Raw genomic sequence first — 23,037 nt, forward strand, 5'->3', positions numbered from 1 at the left:
CTAGTCCGTGCCGAACTCTTAATCTCACCTAGTCCCACCTACCCGCACTCAGCCCATAACCCTCCACTCCTTTCCTGTCCATATACCTATCCAATTTTACCTTAAATGACTCAACTGAACTGGCCTCTACTACTTCTACAGGAAGCTCATTCCACACAGCTATCACTCTCTGAGTAAAGAAATACCCCCTTGTGTTTCCCTTAAACTTTTGCCCCCTAACTCTCAAATCATGTCCTCTCGTTTGAATCTCCCCTACTCTCAATGGAAACAGCCTATTCACGTCAACTCTATCTATCCCTCTCAACATTTTAAATACCTCGATCAAATCCCCCCTCAACCTTCTACGCTCCAATGAATAGAGACCTAACTTGTTCAACCTTTCTCTGTAACTTAAGTGCTGAAACCCAGGTAACATCCTAGTAAATCGTCTCTGCACTCTCTCTAATTTATTGATATCTTTCCTATAATTCGGTGACCAGAACTGTACACAATATTCCAAATTTGGCCTTACCAATGCCTTGTACAATACTGACTGGAATGTATAACGGTAGTACTCTGTGAAGAGAAAAGCTTGTGTAGTATGTTAGATTCCAAAAATCCTACACCAACTTGTTTTTAACCGCTGGTAAAAAAACTTTTAAGAGGGGAGGTGTTATGACCCCAGCCCCCTCCTTTGTGAGAATCGCGAGAGAGAGAGAGCAGCCTTACAGTTTGGAATGTGGGCTGGCCTCTCAGTCAGACAAAAGCCATGGACATAGCCATTGTCTTGGGAGACACCTTTGTGGAATAAGGGACTGGACTACGTGCAAACCCTCAGGGCAACGTGGGCTGGGTGATGGGGGAAAGATTGCCTCACCCCCACCATGATTGACATCTACAACCCTGCCAGTCCAGATAAAAGGTGGGCTGCCGAGGCGGAGCCTCAGACGCACCAAGGAGACACACGAAGAAGACACGATAGCGCTTCCCGTCGGAGCGGGAAGCCATTCTGAAGGAAGCCACGTGCGTTAGATTCTGGATCGGGAGTCTGTGGCTGGAACCAAAGGAAAAACTGTTTTAACTAACAACAGGAATTTGCTTCGCAAAGACGACGGGCAAGTGTTCCTTCTCTCTCTCTCTCCAACACGTGAAATGCCAGCGGTTCCCGAAACGGGGAAGCCTGCAGACTTTGAGTGACTCTTACATTCCATTGGACTCAGCATCCCCTAGACAACGATAGAGCTTATTTTTGATTGATTATTACTATACCTGTGCCTTAGATTGAGTTTTGACAATGTATATGATCTGAATGTTTTGTATTAACCATACGTTTGTGCCCCTTTATAAATAAAAACGTTTAAAAATAGTATCATCAGGCTTCAGCGGACCTCTCTATCTTTGCTGGTAAGTCACCCGGTTACTGGGAACGTAACAATATATATGTACAATGTCTGAAATACATCTTATGGAAATGTTTGTTTGATGAACTTCAATAAAAAAAAAATTCCAAAAAAAAAAGAAAGTGGGATGGGGGAAGGGAGAGGGAGGGAATTACCGGAAGTTGGAGAATTCGATGTTCATACCAAGGGGCTGGAGACTACCCAGACGGTATATGAGGTGTTGCTCCTCCAACCTGAGTTTGGCCTCATCATGGCAGTAGAGGAGGCCATCTATGGACATATTCAAATGGGAATGTGAAGCAGAGTTGAAGTGGGTGGTAACCGGGAGATCCTGTCTGATGTGGCAGACAGAGCGGAGGTGCTCGACGAAGCGGTCCCCCGATCTGCGTCGGGTCTCACCAATGTACAGGAGGCCACACCGGGAGCACCGGATGCAAAAGATTACCCCAATAGACTCACAAGTGAAGTGTAGTCTCACCTGGAAGGACTTCAGCCTTGACGAAGGGTCTCGGCCCAAAATGTTGACTGCTCATTTCAACGGATGCTGCCCGACCTGCTGAGTTCATCCAGCTTGTTTCTACGTGTTGATTTGACCCCAGCATCGCAAGTTACTCCCTCTTGTTCATGCTGGAGTCTCGTTTCTTGAGTTTGGTGAAGTGATAATTTCAGTGCCAGGCCTCCTTGCTGTCAGTGGCCACCAGGTCCAGCTTGCTGCCTTTAAAGACGATGGTGAAACAGTGGTCACTGGGCATTTCCATGGCATTCTGCTGCATCCCCTCCGACTGGTGACCTGGCCTCAACTCCTAAATGTCACTGATCGAGATCGAGACCACAGGGGTTCAGGGGTGACGGTGAGAGAGGGGGAGTAAAATAACAGCAAAGATAAGAATAAGAAATTCAGATTCAAAGGCATAAACACAAGACATTTTGCAGATACTAGACTAACACACACATATTATTCATTTATTGTTTTATTATGAAATATTGTGTGAATAAGGCCCCTCGACCCAAAGTGCTGCTCTGCAATGCAATCCACCAATTTCACAACAGTATAATCACAGGATATTTACAATGACTAATTAACCTGCTCATCAGTGCTACACAGAGCAAAAATATTGAAGCGTTGTTCATGGGTTTATACCTAAAAAGCTGAGTGTGTGTCTTCAGACCCCTGCACGTCCTCGCTGATTGTAATAATGAAAACAAGACATGTCTTGTGTGGTGGGGATCTTTAATGACGGATGCAGACTTTCTAAGGCATCACGCATTGAAGATGTCCTCGATGCTTGGGAGGTTGGTATCCACAATAAAGCTGGCTAAATTTAAAACCCTCTGCAATCCTGTGCAGTGGCCCATCTATAGCAAGGCAGTGATGCAACCATTTAGAATGCTACAATAATACCATAAGACATAGGAGGAGAATCAGGCCATTTACCCACTGAGTATGATCAGCACTCTGTATGTCAAAGAATTAGGAGGCTGGAGAAATCAAATGGAGGGCATGCAGGTAAGATGCAAGGATGTTCATCTGGAGAACAAGTAGAAGCAGGGATCAATGGGTTTAATGGACTCCTTATACTTCAACTTTCTGATGTGCCAGTGAATGCACTAAGAAAATAGTCAACCTTTCAACAGCACCGGCGACTTCCGGTAAGATGGCGATTGTTTAGCTGCTCCGAACTTTTGTTCCGTTACTGTCGCTACCTTTGCACTAAATGACTCCATTTTTTAAACCTTAGGAATTATTTCGGTATCTTACTTGCCTGTGAATATATCTAACTTACAATGTCTAGCAAGAGTTCTAAATCCAGGAGAAATGAAACTATGACCCCGTCGGACGGGACGCTGGTTGTGCTGGGAAAGCTCCGAGACGAAATCTTAAAGGAATTTAAAACCGCTTTCAAACAGTTAGAAGACAAACTGGATCGGATCAACGATAAAGTGGACAAACATGCTGAACACTTATCTCGCATCGATTCGACTTCTGAAGATTTAGAAAGTCGTGTTCGATACTTGGAGACTCTCTGTTCCAGCTTAGAGGAAAAATCTAATAAGCTTCTTTCCAAAATGGTGGATCTCGAAAATCGTAGCAGACGCTGCAACATCAGAATTCTGGGATTACCAGAGGCGACTGAAAAGGGACCAACCGTGAAGTTTTTCGCCGAGTTTCTCTGTGAGTTATTCGGGAAAGATTTGCTTCCGAAGCCGCCCGAGCTCGAACGGGCACACAGGGTTTACGTTCCCCCCGGAATTCTGGGATCCCGTCCACGACCAGTAGTCTTGTGTTTCCATCAATACCAGGTAAAACACAGTCTAATTGTGGAGGCACGTCGCAGAGGTTCTTTTTCTTTCCAGGATACAACCATTCGCTTTGTGGAAGATTTTGCACCCTAGACCTTAAAGACGCGCGCTGAGTTTAAAGGCGTAATGAAAGTGCTTTTTGATCGTGGTTTCAAACCTTCCCTCCGTAACCTTGCTGATCTACGAATTAAGCTTAATACCGGGGAATTCAAGTGGTTCAAATCAGCAAAGGAAGCTGAAGCGTTTGTTGCAAGTCTTCCGGCTATCCCAGTCATCTTCGGAATCTGATCGGACCTCCTAAAATGGTGGATAAGTACTCCTCGTAGTAAAATTACTTTCTCTGGACTCGGAATTCACTTGAATCACTCAGACATTATTCATTGAAACTTTAAGGGCTGTTGACAATCTCTCCCGGGATTTGGTGTGTGTGTAACCTATTTTTATTCTTGTATAACTTTACCTACAGAGTTCTACAACTAATTCTAACTTGTTTTGGAGGTTCGAAGTCTTTAGTGAAGGCCTTCCTATTTGTCGGTTCACAGTTCAACTGCTGATTTATTTTTCCTTTGCTTTAAATATTTATTTATTTTATCTTTTTCTTTTCTTCACCCCTTTTTTCTAATCTCTGAATTTTTCTCTCCCTTCTCTGTAAATGGTTGATAAATACTCGTCTTGAATTTATAATTTCCCCTTCCTCTTTTTTTTCTTTTTCCTTCTTACCTTTTTTTTCCCCTTTCTCTTACTTTATTCTTCTATAATTTTTCGTGAGTAGGTTAGTTTTGGTTTTCTTCCGATTTTCTCTGTATTAAGTTGTATATTTCTGCAGAAGGTGTTCTAATCTGTAGTTATGTTTTCTAGTGCATAAACTAGTTATTATTTGCTATAGTATTTATACGGAACTGTTGTTAATGACACAGATCTGGAAGTTGTATTTGGGTTAATTTTTTTGGTAGAGCTAGCTACTTGTTTTGGTAGCCGTCTAGTTTTGGGTTGTGCGGGTGGGGTGGATTTTCCAGTTCCAACATCTCTTTATTGCTTAGGACATGTTTATATTTTGACCTTACGAATCTATGTTTACATCTCTGCTCCCAGACTGCTATTGCACTGCTTGATTTTTTATATGCCTGCTGCCTTTTATGCATTAGTAATTGATAATGGCTAGTGCACTTAAATTCGTGAGCTGGAATGTAAAGGGACTGAACCACCCTGTTAAAAGGAGGAAGGTATTCTCACATATTAAACAACTCAAAGCTGACATTGCTTTCCTCCAAGAAACTCAAATCCGTTGTTTTGATAACTCCCGGCTTCTGTCAAAGTGGGCGGGTCAGCATTTTCATTCATCCTTTGCCGCTAAAGCTAGGGGAGTTTCCATTCTTATTAACTCAAATATCCCTTTTGAACTCCATAATAAAATATCTGATACAAATGGCCATTTTATTATTGTTTCTGGTAAACTATATAACACTAAAGTTGCACTAGCAAACCTGTATGCCCCCAACTTTGATGATGTTAACTTTTTTGAACGGTTTTTTCCCTCACTACCGGACTTAAACTCATACTCTCTTATATTGGGTGGTGACTTCAACTGTTGGTTGGATCCTAAACTGGACCAATCGTCCTCTGTTACCAGATCACCTACTAAATCTGCCTTAGCTATTCAATCGTTTCTCTCTAATTTTGGTATCTCTGATATATGGCGTTTCCTCCATCCTACGGAGAGAGATTATTCTTTTTTCTCACATGTTCACCATACCTTCACTAGAATTGACTATTTCTTACTCGATAATCAACTTATCCCATTTGCCCACTCTTGTGACTATCAGAGTATACTGATCTCTGACCATGCCCCAATTACCCTCTCTCTGAACTTTCCTGGTCTCCCTCAGAGGAACAAACACTGGCGGTTCGATTCAACTTTACTATCGGATGATGATTTCGTAAAATTTATTAAGGACCAGATAACCTTTTATTTCAACACTAATACATCACCTGAAGTGCCATCCCAGATTGTCTGGGATGCCATGAAAGCATATCTGAGGGGTCAAATAATCTCTTACACAGCAAATCTCAATAGAAGATCCCGTGCAGATCGAGCAGACCTCATTAACCAGATTAAAGATTTGGATCAAATATATGCCCAAACTATGAACCCTGAATTATACAAGAAGCGCGTTGAACTCCAAACTAAATTTAACCATCTGTCCACTCAACCTGTCGAACGCCAACTTCTTGAAAGCAAGAGCCGCTTTTACATTCATGGGGATAAGTCTGGTAAATTCCTAGCCAATCAGCTGAGACGTTCCAAAGCCAAACAACATATTACAAAGATCTGGAAGGAGAACGGAGACTTTACATCGGACCATTTAGAAATTAATGACGCATTTAAAAAATTTTATTCTCGGCTTTATTCCTCTGAATCCCTGAATGACAATATCTCTGTGGATCAATTTTTACAGAATCTGAATATCCCCTCACTTTCATCTGATCTCAAAGCCAAACTCAATGCGCCTATATCACCAGAAGAAATATCTTTTGCAATTTCTGCACTGTCCTCAGGGAAATCTCCTGGACCTGATGGGTTCCCTGTGGAATTTTATAAATCATTCTCCTCACTTCTTTCTCCTCAGTTACTTTCAGTATTATCTGACTCGTTTAATTATGGCAAATTGCCACCCTCTTTCAATGAGGCATCTATTATTCTTCTTTTAAAAAGGGGCAAAGACCCAACAGAGTGTTCCTCGTACAGGCCGATCTCTCTGCTCAATGTTGATGTAAAGATCTTAGCTAAAGTGTTGGCTCATAGATTAGAAACCGTTATTCCCTCCATTATCTCTGATGACCAAACTGGCTTTATTAAAAACCGTCTCCCTTTTTTTAACATTCGGCGTCTATTTAATATTTTATACTCAGTTCCAACTGGGACTCCTGAATGTGTTATCTCCCTTGATGCGGAGAAAGCATTTGACCGTATAGAGTGGAACTACCTTTTTGCAGTCTTAGAAAAATTTGACCTCGGCCAAAGTTTCATCTCTTGGATCCAATTGCTGTACCTGTGTCCTACTGCTTCTGTTCTAACTAATTTTCAGAAATCCCAAGTATTTAATCTCAAACGTGGCACCCGTCAGGGATTCCCCTTAAGTCCCTTTCTCTTTGATTTGGCTATAGAACCTCTGGCGATAGCATTTCGAAACTGTCCTGAATTGACCGGGATTTGGAGAGGGGGTGTTGAGCATAAAGTTTCTCTCTATGCTGATGACTTACTACTCTTTCTCTCAAATCCGTCTACATCCTTACCTCTAATGTTTTCACTTCTTGACCAGCTTAGCCAGATCTCTGGCTATAAACTTAATTTACATAAGAGTGAACTTTTCCCAATTAATAAAGAAGCACAAGAACTAATATTTCGTGATCTCCCTTTTAAAGTAGTCCATAATCAATTTACTTATCTTGGAATTACAGTCACAAGGAAGTTTAAAGATCTCTTTCGTGAAAACTTTGTCAATCTTTCATATGCTATAAAACAGAGTCTGGTACAATGGTCACCTCTATCTATGTCCTTGGTAGGTCGTATTAATGTTGTTAAAATGTATGTTCTCCCCAAATTTCTATACTTATTTCAATCTATCCCAATTTTTATTCCTAAATCTTTTTTTGATTCCTTAGACTCTATTATTTTGTCATATCTGTGGCAGAATAAGCGCTCTAGAATTAATAAAATCCACCTCCAAAAATCTAAAAAAGAGGGTGGCATGGCTTTACCTAACTTTCGCTTATATTACTGGGCAGCTAATATACGTTGTGCTGCCTTCTGGTCTTTCTTCCACGGTCAACCTGAGTGCCCTAACTGGGTGGCAATGGAGTTGAGCTCCACTAAAGAATTATCTATATCTGCACTTCTTGGCTCTGCACTCCCTAGCAGTCTGCCCAGATCAATAGCTAATCCTCTGGTTAGACACACTTTGCATATATGGGCTCAGTTCAGGAAATGCTATGGTTTCCAGGGGTTTTCCGTTTCTAGCCCTGTCGCACATAATCACCTTTTTTTTTACCTACTACGTACGATTCAGCATTCCATGTTTGGTACAGGAAGGGCATTAGACATTTTGAAGATCTCTTCATTGATGATCGCTTCGCTTCTTTTCAGCAGCTCTCCGTTAAGTTCAACCTGCCTAACGCTCACTTTTTCAGATATCTCCAAATCCGACACTTCACTGCTCCTTTAATTCCTAACTTTCCTGAAATGCCTGCGAAAAATGCTATGGACGTATTTCTTTCCATTAATCCACTAGGTAAAGGTTTAATATCAATTATCCGAGATAAACTAGCAGCCTTACGACGGGCCCCTGTGGATAAAATTAAAATGGCCTGGGAGCAGGATTTAAATATCTCCTTATCCGAGGAGAGCTGGGACTCAGTTCTCAAATCGGTTAACTCAACCTCCCTCTGTGCTCGCCATTGCCTCTTACAGTTTAAGATTGTTCATAGAGCCCATATGTCTAAATCTAAACTATCTCAATTCTACCCTGGCATTAGTCCGCTCTGTGATAAATGCAAGAGGGGCGTGGCCTCTCTCATCCACATGTACTGGTTCTGTCCTAGTTTGGAGAAATTCTGGAAAGACGTCTTCACTACATTATCGGGTATTCTGAATCAGCACCTAGAACCTAACCCCTTAATTGCTCTTTTCGGTTTTTGGGGCGAGACAGATTTATGTCTGGGTCCGACCAAATGCCGAATACTATCCTTTGCCTCTCTCCTGGCGAGACGCTTGATCCTCCTTAGACGGAGAGATGTTGCCCCGCCCACTCATGCGCAATGGCTTAACGACATTATGGCCTGCTTGGACCTCGAAAAAATTCATTATTCAGTTCTTAATTCGGATCTAAAGTTCCATAAGGTCTGGGGACCTTTTATCGAGTACTTTCATAACCTTCCTCTTGACTAGGGTTTTTTTTCTTTCTTTTTTTTTCCTCTTTTCGATCCCTTGCTTTCAGCTCCCTTTTTTTTCTGGTAGTAGGCATTATTACCCTCTGTTGCTAAGTGTATTCACAGTCTGGGAGTTTGACTGTCCGGACTTATACTTTTTATACTGTGTGGTGGTTGGTCTGGAGTAGTTGTTGTTTTTTTCTTGTGTTGTGGGGCTTGGGGAGGACACTAAGCTCACTTGTCTTTAATTTAGGTGCTTTTTTGTTAAATTCTCTTCCTCTGTAGCATATTGTTATTGTATGCTTAATCTTGCACTGTATTAATGCTCCACATTGGGATTTGGGGTTTTTAATTTTGTAAAATGTTTTGAAAAACTAATAAATTTTTTTTTTAAAAAAACAAAAAACCTTTCAACAGCACCTTCACCATTTAGAAACAAGATTATTTGTTCTCCTGAAAGCCTTGAACACGCCACCACAAGTAGCATCTTATCAGTATCATATCTCTTCTGGCAAATCAGAATCAGGTTTATTATCACCAGCATGTGACGTGAAATTTGTTAACTTAGTAGCAGTAGTTCAATGCAATACATAATCTAGGGGGGGAGGGGGGAGGGTATCTTTCGGTCCTGTGCAGTAGCCCCTCCATACTAGACAGCGATGCCACCAGTCAGAATGTTCCCCATGGTGCAACTACAGAAGTTTTTGAGCGTGCTTGTTGACATGCCAAATCACTTCAAACTGCTAATAAAGTATGGCTGCTGTCTTGCCTTCATTATGACTACATCAATATGCTGGCACCAGGTTAGATCAACTGTTAGCTCCTTCACTGTGACCTGTCCTGAGCCCTGCACATAGATGCAATAACAAGGGAAGCACCTCAGTGTCTTTAATTTCTCGGGAGTTTAAGAAGGTGTGGATTGTCATCAAACAATATTCTAGACGTACTAATGAAATTATCCTGACTCATACCATCATAGGCTTTTACGACAATTCGAATGAGAAGGAATACAAGAAGCTGCAGAGAATAGTGGATTCCGCCCAAGACAACACAAACACATACCTTACCCCACCTGCAGTAGTATCTACAGAAGCTGCTGCCTCAAGAATACACTAAAATTTATTGTATTTTGTTCAAACTACTCTTTCTTGTAAGAGATGTGAATGAATTATTTTTAATTTTTTTCCCTGTGACTGTTGCTTATCTGATGTGATGTGCCTGTGATGCTGCTGCAAGTAAGTTTTTCATTACATCCCTGCATACATGACTTGTGCAGGTGACAATCAAATGGACTTCAACTTTAACACAATGCAACACTTAAAGTGCTGTCACTTTCTCCTGAAAGACCATAAGACAGACGAGCAGAATTAGGCTATATGGCTGATTGTGTCTATTCCGCCATTCATTCATGGCTGATTTATTTCACTCTTACAACCAGTTTTCCTGCATTCTCCCCATAACCTTTGATGCCTGACTAATAAAGCACTTATCAACCTCCACTTTAAAGATACCCAATGACTTAGCCTCCAGAGCTGTCTGCAGCAATGACTTTCCCAGATTAACCACCCTCTGGCTAAAGAAATTTTTCCCTTTCTCAGAATAGAAGCGGTATCTTTCTATTCTGCGCCTGTGTCCTTTTGTCGTGAGACTCCTCTACTATAAATGCCATCCTGTCAGCAACCACTCCATCTTGCCTTTCAATATTTGATAGGTTTCAAGGAGATCCCCCTAATTTTTCTGAACTATAGTGAGTAAAGACCCAGAGCATTCAGCCACTTACGATATGTTAACCTTTTCATTCTTGGGTTTTCTCCCATGCTGCTCTGGACCCTGTCCAAAACCTCCAATGCTAACAAATCCTTTATTACCTGGGAGCCACAAAACTTCTCACAATACCAGAATAAGAATCATATCACTAGCATATGCTGTGAAATTTCTGAGCTTTCTTGCAGCAATACAATACTGATAATATAGAAAGCAAACCGCTGATTACACCAAGCTTAAATATGTATACCAAATAGTTAAATTAAATCAGTTGTGCAAAAACAGAAATAAAAAAGTAGTGAGGTAGTGTTAATAGCTTCAATGTCCATTCAGAAATTGGACGGCAGAGAGAAATAAGCTGTTCCTGAAGGGCTGAGTGTGTGCCTTCAGGTTTCTATACCTTCTGTCTGATGGCAACATGAGAAGGGGGCATCTCCTGGGTGGTGGATTTCCTTAATGATGGACACCTTTTCAAGGCATCGCTCCTTGAAGGCTGTTGCTGTGACACTACTCAACTAGCTGGTATATCTCACTCCTGTACACCTTTTTGTTAGCATCTGAGATTCTGCTAACAATGGCTGTCCCATCAGCACATCTTTAGATGGCATTTGAGCTGTGCCCAGCCACCCAGTCAGAGGTATACAGAAATTGAAGAAGTGGGCTAAGTACACATCCCTGAGATGCCCCAGTGTTGACTGTCAGCGAGGTGAAGATGGTGTTACCAAAAGGCACAGACTGTGGTCTTCTAGTTAGGAAGTCGAACATCCAGTTGCAGAAGGACATGACCTGCAGTATCCTCAGAATAAAAGATAGGGTACTCAGCAGATTAACAAAGGCAGAATTGGGGCACAGTGAGGCATTTAGAAATATCTCATTCTTCTCAAAAGTATAATGTGACAATTCTTGTGCATGCCTCTTCCCCAGGGCACCGCTGCTCAATACAAGAGGGCATGGCTTTAAGGTAAGGGGTGGAAAGTTCAAGGGGGATATTAGAGGAAGGTTTTTTTACTCAGAGTGGTTGGTGTGTGGCATGCACTGCCTGAGTCAGTGGTGGAGACATATACACTAGTGAAATTTAAGAGACTACTAGACAGATATATGGAGGAATTTAAGCTGGAGGGTTATAAGGGAGGCAGGGTTTAAGGGTCAGCACAACATTGTGGGCCAAAAGGCCTGTACTGTGCTGTATTGCTCTATGTTGATGCCCTGGAAAAACCAGATCAAAGACTCAAGAGATGATGTAAATGCCATGTTTATCAAAGATCCCTTGTTATAATATAGGATCTGCTTGCAAGTTTGGAACACAACCAGCTCACATCCATAGTCCATCTGTGCTTCCATATTTTCAGCTCATGCCCCTCCCAACTCATGGTGAAGCAGCTCACACCACTGCCTCATTATAGGAGGAATGTGGAAGCAATAGAGAGTCTACAGAGGAAATTCACAATGATCATATCTGGACCAGTGTATAAATGTTATGATGATAGGGTAAGCAAGAAGGATTTCTCTCTGGAGCAAAGGAGGATGAGAGGAGACTTAGTCAAAGTGTACAAGCTGATAAGAGGCATTGATCGAGCAGATGGCCATAGACTTTTTCCCAGAGCATAAATGGCTAATGCGAAGGGGCATAATTTTAAGGTGACTGGAGGAAGTATAGGGTGCATGTCACATGTAGTGCTTTTTTAAAACTACACAGAATATTGAGTGCGTGGAACACACTGACAGCAGTGGTGGTAAAGGCAGATACATTAGGGACATTGAAGAGATCTCATCCACATGTCACCAAACTTCTCAGTTCATCCCCCTTCTCACATCTCCTACCTTTCCCCTGATCATGTTCACCTCTCACCTATCAGTTTTTACTCTTACCTCTCCTCTCACCCTCTTCTCTGGCTTTTGCTTCCTTCCTATGTCATCCTAATGAAGGGTCTTGGCCCAAAATGTCAACTGTTTATTCTAGTCCATAGATGCTGCCTGACCTGTTAAATTCTTCCAGTATTTTGCTGTGAGCCTGTGGTGCTCCACAGTTTCACCTTAAGTCCCCCTAAATTTTACCACTCACCTATCCACTAATGGCTATTGACAGTGGCCAATTAACTTAAGGGCCTTTAAAGCCACCAACATAACCAGGAAATCCTACCACACAGGTCATTCTCTCTGTTCCCTGTTGGGCTGAAGATTTAACAGCTCAAGAATACAGGGACAGCCACATTACTGGTTGAACAGTTATTTGCATTAATGAGCAGCTGTACAGGGATACAGAATAAAATAGCCATTGGATGTATATTCTGCATTTTGGCATTGTTTTTCCTTTGTATGACTTTAATGTACTTACATTTTTAAATAATCTGTGTAGCTGTCAGTCATATTTATTGTCATATGTAAAGTACATGTGTGAACAGGGGCAATGAGAAACTTACTTTCAACAGCATAACAGGCTCATAGTATCAGATCAGTAGCATTCATTAGAAAATAAAATTATATGCAATGTATTGAAAAAACGTAATTACAAAAAAACAAGGTCCATTTCAGTGCAAAGTGATTTATGCAAAACACAGTTGTACACTGTATCTCGTCATGCGTGAGAATAATACCCCAATTATTAATAAGTGGAAGGAAAGTGAAGCTCCCAGGAGAAACACATATGGCGACAGGGAGAAGGTGCAAACTCCACACAGACAGCATCAAATGTCAAGGGGTGTAGTGGTTAGTGCAACACAATTACAGCTTGTGCCATGGGTGCTTGGACCTGTAACCCATCTGTACAGAGTTTGTACGTTCTTCCCATCAGTGCGTGGGTTTCCTCCGGGTGCTCCAGTTTGCATCCACATTCCAAAGATGAACCAGTTGGTAGGCTAGTTGGTCATTGTAAGTTGTGCTGTGATTATGCTAGTGTTAAATAGGTGGGTTGCTGGGCAGCACGGCTCAATGGGCCAGAAGGGCCTGTTCCACGCTGCATCTCTCAATGAAATAAGTAAAATGTATACTGGTGCCTTGACGTAGAAACTCCACTGGCTTCAGCATATCAGGAATCAGGGACTAATCACAGGCACAGCTGTCCAGTATTCTGGACAAATACTTTTGTAAACTTTCTTTAAACATGCTCCCTCCGCCATCATCCCTCCAAAACTCGTCAATACACACAGACTGATTCCCGGCCAACATCAGGATTTCGTCCATGAGCCAGATTTGATCTTCTGTATGTGATTACCCCCCAACATGGCTTAATATCTTCACACTTGATGAAGTGAACCGAGAGGAAGCATCAAAGAGATGTTGTCAGGGAAGGGGAGGATGGGATGCAGGGTAGTGAAGAGGAAGAAGACAAGTGGAGGTTCAGCTGGGATGGCAAGTCGAGCGTGAGGAACTGGAGAGATAGCAATAAGGAGTTCGGAATTAGGAAGGTACGGGTGAGCAATGGAGAGAAGGGGAAATTTGTTAACATACGGGAAGGTGAAGAAATTACAATGAATGAGACTGAACACAACAGTACAGTATGGGCCTTTCAGCCAACAATATTGTGCAAACAACTTAAGCAGCTCTAAGATCAATCTAACCTTCCCTCCTGCAGTAACACTCAATGTTTCTATCATCCATATGCCTATGAGTTTCTGCAAAGTACCTAATTTACCTATCTCCACCTCGATCCCTGGGGTGGTTCAGCACATCTACCAGGCTCTGTAAAAAAAACTTTATCTCTTTCTGCCCTGGGAAAAAGCTTCTGGATATCCACTCAATCAATGCTGGTTATGATCTTGTAAACCTCTATTAAGGTTACCTCTCATGCTTCTTCATCTTAAAGAGAAAAGCCTCAGCTCACTCATCCTATCCTCAGAAGACAATATGAGGATAGATTGAACAAGTCCAGGCAGCAACCTGTTGAACATCCACTACACAAAAGATAGGAGACAGGAGGAACAGTAACAGTTCAGTGAAAATTGTAAGCTTTTAATTGATCTTGGAGTTGGTTAATAAGTTGGCACAACATCGAGGGTCGAAGGTCCTGCTCTAATGTTCTATATAAGAGTTCAGAAGAGGCTCAACAGTATGATTCTGGGAACAAATCCCAAAGTTGCAGGAGGTGAGCAGCTGGGTGACTGTCAGGAGAAATAGAAACAGGCAATTAGAGCAGAACACACCTGTGGCCATCCCCTCAAAAATAAGTATACTGCTTCGGATACTTTTGTGGGGAATGACTTCCTGGGAGAACGTCACGGTGACCAGGTTACAGGCACTGAGCATGGGTCCGTGGTGCAGAAGGGAAAGAGAGAAGGGAGCGGTAGTGATAGGGGACTCAATAACGAGGGGAACAGATGGGAGATTCTCTGGACATGAAAGGAGATGCAGTGTATGTTGTCTATTTGGACTTTCAGAAGACCTTTGACAAGATGCCACACATGATGCAGTCTACCTAGTTAAGAGCCCATGGTATTACAGGAAAGTTACTAACATGGTTAGAGCATTTCCTGCTTGGTAGGAGGCAGCGAGTGGGAATAAAAGGATCCTTTTCAGGTTGGCTGCCAGTGACTAGACGTGTTCTACATGGATCGGTGTTGGAACCACTTCTTTTTATACTGTATATAAATGATTCAGCTTATGGAATAGATGACTTTGTTCCCAAGTTGGCAGATGAAATGAAGATTGGTAGAGGGGCAGGTAGTGTTGAGGAAACAGGTAGGATGCAGAAGGACTTAGACAGATTAGGAGAATGGGCAAGAAACTGGCAAATGAAATACAAAGTTAGAAAATGCATGGTCATGCACTTTGGTATTAGAAATAAATGTGCAGAACATTTTCTAAATGGGGAGAAAAGCCAAAAATCTTGAGATGCAAAGGGACTTGGGAGTCCTTGTGCAGAAAACCCAAAAGGATAACTTGCAGGTAGAGTCAGTGGTGAGGAAGGCAAATTCATTGCAAGAGGTCGAGAATACAAGAGCAAGGATGCGTTGCTCAGGCTTTATAAGGCATTGGTGAGGCCTCACCATGAGTATTGTGAACAGTTTCGGGCCCCTCATCTTAGAAAAGATGTGCTGGCATTGTAAAGGGTCCAGAAGAGGCTCACAAGGAAGATCCCAGGAGTAAAAGGGTTATCATACGAGGAACGTTTGATGGCTCCGAGTCTGTACTCGTTGGAATTCAGAAGGACGAGGGGGTGGGAGGAAGAGAAGAGGTGATTGAAGGATAAGGGTGTGAAAGGAAAAGTCAGACAGGAGCAGAGAATAACGTGGAGAAGGGTAAAAGCTGCAGTGGAGAGAGCAGGGAGCTGAAATACTCTCATCATTTACGACAATCATATCTTGACTGCTTTCACCATGTGCAGAGTCGAGCCACTGGAGGAACTCAGCAGGTCAGGTCAAATATATTCAGCAGAATGATCTCAGCCCGAATTTTCAGCCATCCATTTCTCTCCTTGGATGCTGCCTGACCTGCTGAGTACCTCCGGTTCTCCCTGTTTTCGCACTCCACATCCCAGCATTTGCTGCCCCTTGTGTCTCTGTTTTGATGAAGACCATTGTGTATCATGAGATAATCTGTGGTACTTTGGGCTAAATGTCATTGACTATATGGTAGCAATCAGTTACCCAAAGCCCAGCTCTCAAATTCGAAAGTGAACAAGCACCAAGATATCTGGTGTCACTGAGATGGTAACGTCTCAAACCGAGGGAACACAAGGCCCTTTTGGCTCTTCTGAGACCCTGAAGGTTCTGGTCCAAACACACAGACACCATGGCTAACAAAGCCCACCAGTACCACTCCTCCCTCTGGATGCTAAAGAAATTCAGCAAGTCCACTTTGAACATCACCAATTTCTCACAACACATCACGGAGAATCAAACTCAGAATCAGACTTTAATCGCCAAGTACCTATGCACATACAAGGAATTTACTTCCGGCAGATGTTGTCTCTCTGCTCATAACAATAATAATGATAAATATAAATGAAAATATAGATTATACATACAGGTAGTGCAATCCAAGTAATAGTTAGCCGACAGTTAACTGTTCAGCAAAGTGACCGCAGTAGGGAAAAAACTTCTCCAGTGCCTATTAGTCTTAGTCTGGAGGGATCTGAAGCGCCTACCAGACAGAAGCAGATCCAATGTGGGATGTATCGCAGCTTGGTACGGCAACTGCTCTGCCACTGAATGTAGGAAACAGCAATGAGCTGTGCACACAGCTCAACATATCACAGAAACCAGTCCATGGATTCAGCGCACACTTCTCACTGCCTCAGTAGAGCAGCCAACATAATCAAAGACCCTCAATCTCTCTGAAGCATTTACTATCATTCTCAAGAAGTTTCTCTCCCACTGTTATAAAACTACTGAACACTTTTGTTCTACCGTACGAATTGCACATGCACACACAATCTACTACATCATGGCCTCGAACCTACACTGCACTTTCTCTGTAACACTTCATTCTGCATTCTCTTATTGCTTTTCCCCGGTACAACCTCAATGCACTAATGTCATAAAATGATCTACATGGATGGTGTGCAAAACAAAGTTTTTACCAGTGCAACTTGGTACATGTAACAATAATAAACCACTTACAGTCATTGAACCGTCTCAAATTGTCACCATTTCCAGAGAAGTGTGAGATGCCACGTGCTGTCAGTACTTTCAGTTCCCAGTCCAGGAACTTCAGTTTATGATAGAGGATGCATTCTCCTGCATGGTGGGGAAAGAAAGGGTTAAATAATGGATGGGTATGGTGATAAAGACCACTTGATTGGACACACTAATACTGAGATATAGATCACGTTAAAGGACAGTCCATGGAAAGTGACTTTCCACTAAAGTACAAAGTTAAATTCAAGCTGATTAGAAGACAAAAAATATTGGTTGTACAGAATGTCCCAAGATTGCAAAACAAAGGACACTCTTAAGAGTCAAGTACCCACTCTGCAGAGACCACGTTACAGGTAATGAGAGACTCTAACCAGAGTCTGCTAACTATCTAGAAAATGGAACAGCACAGATCTGAAAAAGGCTCTTTGCCCCACCATGCCTTGACAAAATAATTACAACAGTAATTAATTCCTACTTAACCTGCCCTCTTCTGCCTACACAATGTCCATTTCTTTCCATTCCATACACATTCATCTACCCATGTAAGAGCCCTTTAAAATACCTCTTTTATCCTTTCCTCCAGTACCATCCCTGGCAGCCACCACTCTCTGTGTGATTAACAACTTGCCCAGCACATCTCCTTTGAATTTACCCTTTCTCATTTGAACTAATTGCTCAAAACCCTATTATCCGGTCTGAGTGTACAACTCCATTCTGGAACTAATATCAACAAGTGTTCTCTGGCACAACAGACATTCCCTCTTTGGTGTCCCTCGTGCAGTTAATGCTTATCTAAGACCAAGTTTGTGCTTTTGGATTCTCACCTGAACCACATCTGTCTTAAACCACATCTCTTGGAACCAGAATCAGTATCACCCCAAAGTAGCATGGATAGGGGCCCCTGTTGAAGGCAACAAATATGATGTTCATAACTGGGATACTATTGATGGGTCAGCATGGAGATTGTGGGCCAAAGAGCCTTTTTCCCTGTTGTGGGGCTCTATGAAACTTCATAGCCTGACAGAACAACAGATTATGGTCATTACAATGTGGGCCTGCCATGTTGGTGCTGGAAGCATGGTGACACTTGTACACTGTCCCCAGCACAGTCTTCAGACTGTGTTTATCACTGACACAAGAAACATATTTCACCGTCTGTTTCTGAGAATTGTATAGCATTAAGAAAAAGGAAGTATGAGAGAGCTAAGGTGAGTGGGAGGACAGATGATTGGGAAGTTTTTAAGGAACAACAGAACTTAACTAAAAAAACAATACGGGGAGAAAAAATGAGGTATGAACGCAAGCTAGCCAGGAATATAAAGGAGGATAGCAAAAGCTTTTTTAGGTATGTGAAGAGAAAGAAGATAGTTAGGAACAATGTTGGGCCCTTGAAGAATGAATTGGGTGAAATTGTTATGGGAAACAGAGAAATGGCAGAAGAATTTAATAAGTACTTTAGATCCATCTTCACTAAGGAAGACACAAGCAATCTCCCAGATGTATGGATGGGCCAAAGACAAAGGGTAACAGAGGAAATGAAACAGATTGACATTAGGAGGGAAACGGTGATGAGTAGACTGATGGGACTGAAGGCTGACAAATCCCCAGGTCCAGATGGTCTGCATCCTAGGGTACTAAAGGAGTTGGCCCTGGAAATTGCAGATGCATTGGTAATCATTTTCCAATGTTCCTGAGGATTGGAGAATGGCTAATGTTATCCCACTTTTTAAGAAAGGAGGGAGGGAGAAAACAGAGGACTATAGACCTGTCAGCCTGACATCGGTGGTGGGGAAAATGCTAGAGTCCATTATTAAAGATGAAATAGTGGCATATCTAGATAGCAGTGATAGGATTGGGCTGAGCCAGCATGGATTTACCAAGGGTAAATCATGCTTGACTAATCTGTTGGAGTTTTTCGAGGATGTAACCAGGAAATTAGACGGGGGAGATCCAGTGGATGTAGTGTACCTCGATTTTCAGAAGACATTTGATAAGGTCCCACATAAGAGATTGGTGGGTAAAATCGAAGCTCATGGCATTGGGGGGGAAGACATTGACATGGATAGAAAACTGGTTGGCAGATAGAAAGCAAAGGGTAGCAGTGAATGGGTGTTTCTCGGAATGGCAGGTGGTGACTAGTGGGGTGCCACAGGGCTCGGTATTGGGACCACAGCTGTTTAAGATTTACATCAACTATTTAGATGAAGGCATTGAGAGAATAACATCAGCAAGTTTGCTGATGATTCTAAGCTGGGTGGCAGTGTGATGGAAGGCAGATTATTATCTGAACGGTGTAGAGTTAGGTAAGGGAGAAATACAAAGAGATCTAGGAGTCCTTGTTCATCAGTCACTGAAGGTGAATCAGCAAGTGTAGCAGGCAGTGAAGAAGGCTAATGGAATGTTGGCCTTTATTACAAAGGGAATTGAGTACAGGAGCAAGGAAATCCTCTTGCATTTGTACAGAGCCCTGGTGAGACCACACCTGGAGTATTGTGTACAGTTTTGGTCTCCAGGGTTAAGGAAGGACATCCTGGCTGTAGAGGAAGTGCAGCGTAGATTCACGAGGTTAATTCCTGGGACGTCCGGACTGTCTTACGCAGAGAGGTTAGAGAGACTGGGCTTGTACACGCTGGAATTAAGGAGATTGAGAGGGGATCTGATTGCAACATATAAGATTATTAAGGGATTGGACAAGATAGAGGCAGGAAATATGTTCCAGATGCTGGGAGAGTCCAGTACCAGAGGGCATGGTTTGAGAATAAGGGGTAGGTCATTTAGGACAGAGTTAAGGAAAAACTTCGTCTCCCAGAGAGTTGTGGGGGTCTGGAATGCACTGTCTTGGAAGGCAGTGGAGGCCAATTCTCTGGATGCTTTCAAGAAGGAGTTAGATAGGTATCTTATGGATAGGGAAATCAAGGGATATGGGGACAAGGCAGGAGCTGGGTATTGATAGTAGATGATCAGCCATGATCTCAAAATGGTGGTGCAGGCTCGAAGGACCGAATGGTCTACTTCTGCACCTATTGTCTAGAAGTGTGGATGATTGTTGATGCCAGGCAGGGTGGTTTGAGTATCTCAAACTGCTGATTGTTCAGGCTTTTCACGCACAACAATATCTCCAGTTTACAGGGAATGGTAGGATAAACAACAAAAACAAACATCCTGAGTGGCAGTTCTCTGTGTAAAAGTGCCTTGTTAATGAGAAAGTTCGGGGGTGCATGGCCAGACTGGTTCAGGCTGACAGGAAGGAACAGAAACTCAAATAATCACTCGTTATATCAGCGGTGTGAAAAACAGCATCTCTTAATGAAAAACACGTCAAACCTTGAAGGGATGGGCGCCGGCGACAGAAGACCGTGAACCACTTCATTCGACACAGGAGATCACTGCGTTGATTTCGTATTAAAACTAAACTTGATGCATTTTTTCCTTGACATTTACCCGCTCAAACTCTCTCACGCACACAGACAGATCTATTTTATTATCATTTTTGCCTTCATCTACTCCATAAGAGTTGGGATTCGACTTTCTCTATTTTTTACTTGATCTCTTCGGGCACTGTGCCGTGTTGTTCTATGTTTTATCTGGTCCCCCCCGGTCTCTCTTCGTCGTTCAGCTCCTGATCATCTCCGACTCTTCCTCTGCCCTCACTTCACATTTTCACTCTCTCCTCACCAGGATCCCAGTTTCCGTCCATCCTGTTCATCTTTGGGCCAACTGCCACTTCCTGAGGCTTGATCCCCTGCCCCTTCCCTCAGAGCCCGTCCCCGCTTCCATATTCCCGCCTGTAAATTGTGGCATCCAGGCTCCGGATCCATATCCAGATTCAGTCTCCCCTCACCCACATGCAGGTTCCCAACCTCCTGATCTGATTCCCTCTCCCCTCGATCCAGGCTTCCAGTCTCCCGGCTCCGCTCCCCAACCTTCCGACTGGGCCGGGCCGCCCCAGCTTGGGGCTCCCCGGTCGCTTCCTCTCCCCCACGGGCATAATTCCCTCAATTCCTGACCTCTCGGCCACCGACTCCCTTCTCCGGCTCGGCCGCCCCAGCTTGGCGACCCTTCCTGCCCCACATCGGACGGCCGAACAGCCGAAGCCGAGGGCGGCCCCGCCGGCCGACAGTCGCAGCCGCCAGCGCAGGGAGTCTGCGGACTTGCACCGGTCGGACGGGGCCCATATCTGGGGAAATGTCCGTGTGACGGACAGCAGTTATCAGACTATTGAACCGAGTGTGGGTGGCAGACACGGAGGGTGAGGGAGTGTGGGGGGAGGATTGGGCCGGGACAGCGGCTCACGGGGAGCGGACACAACCGGAGAGTGTCGGCTCTGGCGGATTGCACCGCCGGCAATGTGAGTGAGGGGAGCCGATGGGAGGAAAGTGCTGGGTTTTGGCGAGGAGAAAGAGTCGGGGCTGGGCGGGTTCCTGACAGGTGCAACCCACCATCAGTACAGAAGAAGAATAGTCTATCGAGACATTCCACAGCACAACCAGATGGACTCATGGCTTCACAATCTCCCTCATTATCATCTTGTCCGTGACTACAAGACATTCAGAGGATTATGGAGACACATCACAGAAATCAATCTCCCCCCGGGAACTCTGTCTCCACTCCTCACTGCCTCGGGAAAGCAGCCAGCAAAATCAACGCCACTCCACCCTCTCTCCTGTCCCCTCTCCATCCGACAGAGTTTACAAAAGCCCCGCCGCCATGCTGAACACAGCTTCCACTCGTGCTGATGTCACGTGTGTTGGACAGCGTTCTGAGCATGCGCGGAAATCTGAGAAAGATCCAGAATGATCGAGAAGCATGGCGGTTTAAAACGTGGTTTGGTTGTTGTCAATAAAAGTTCCAGTTATATTCTTCCACAATATGTTTCTTTATGCGTAACCCATGGGACGTATTAATATAAAGAACACAACACTACCCCATCTGTCCTTGACAATAGGACAGGTACAGTAGGGAAAATAAGAAACTCTTAAAATTTCTTCTCCTTTTTCAATATTTTATTAATTTCTAAATAGAAGAATACAGAGTTCAAGAAAATACATATTATAAAACAAAAGAATGATGTAATAATACCAAATAGATTATATTTGAATCACATTAATGAATTCCTTACCCTATATTGATGTAGACTACATTAATTCATATGTTGAGATATGAATAATTTTTATATATATAAAAAATCTATACCCACTACCAAAGCCAAAGCTGTTTGTAAAGAAAAAAAAGGAGAAAAACCCTTATCAGAGAATGAAATATGCTATTAACAAGCATCTGTACTTTAATGGGAAATCCAAGGTTTTTAAAATAATTCAAAAACAGTCCTTGCAAATTTTGAAAATCTTGGTTAGATTCATAAATTGAACAATGAATCTTTTCTAAATTTAAGCATGCCATAACATCCCGTAACCAGTGAGCGTGAGTAGGCGGAGCAGCATCCTTCCTTTTAAGCAAGAACAGAGCTATAACAGAGATAAAAGCCAGAATATGCTAGTCAGATGTCTTCAAAATGGTATCTTTCCCTCCAACAATACCAAATAAAGCAGTCAATGGATTAGGCTTAAATTTTACTTTAAAAAGAACAGAAAATTATTGGAAAACTTCCTTCCAATATTTTTTAAGTCTTGCCATGTTCAAAACATATGAATAAATGAAGCTTCTCCATTGTTACACCTATCACAGTAGGGAGATGTATCCTTCGCGAAGGAAGGGGCATGCGTAAACACGAGCAATTTGAACTACAAATCCCAGCTACGATTGGAAGTGGAAGTGAAAATGAATCCGAGGTGGATTCGGATTCTCTGGAACATACAGATGAAGATGAAGAGGCAAAAGAAGAACAACAGGAAGAGGCTGGAGGTGGAAGATCTTCTGGAGACATAAGAAAAGCTTTGGTGCAAATAATGCAGGAATTAAAAGAATTAAAAACATTAAAAAAATAAAAGAAGATATTAAAAATATGAAGACTATGTTTGATAAAATGGTGAAAAAACAGGAGAAAATGGACAAAAAAGTTAAAAAGTTGGAAGAAATAACGGGAGACACTATTGATAGAGTGAATAAAATGGAAGATAATATTCTTGCCTGGA

General features: G+C 42.7%; 1 long non-coding RNA gene across 1 annotated transcript in view; it reads right to left on the minus strand.

Moving 5' to 3' along the window:
* Positions 1–21,675, minus strand: part of LOC140717130 (uncharacterized) — a 38,082-nt gene extending 16,407 nt beyond the window's left edge. Inside the window, exons 1-3 of the long non-coding RNA XR_012096455.1 lie at positions 20,270–21,675; positions 16,928–17,044; positions 1,858–2,192 (exon numbers count right to left, since the gene is read on the minus strand). This is a non-coding gene — a long non-coding RNA (uncharacterized lncRNA). The remainder of the gene's footprint in view (positions 1–1,857; positions 2,193–16,927; positions 17,045–20,269) is intronic.
* Between the last annotated feature and the right edge of the window lie 1,362 nt (positions 21,676–23,037).

The sequence above is a fragment of the Hemitrygon akajei genome, chromosome 27, assembly GCF_048418815.1.
Source record: "Hemitrygon akajei chromosome 27, sHemAka1.3, whole genome shotgun sequence".
Taxonomy (NCBI): Eukaryota; Metazoa; Chordata; class Chondrichthyes; order Myliobatiformes; family Dasyatidae; genus Hemitrygon; species Hemitrygon akajei.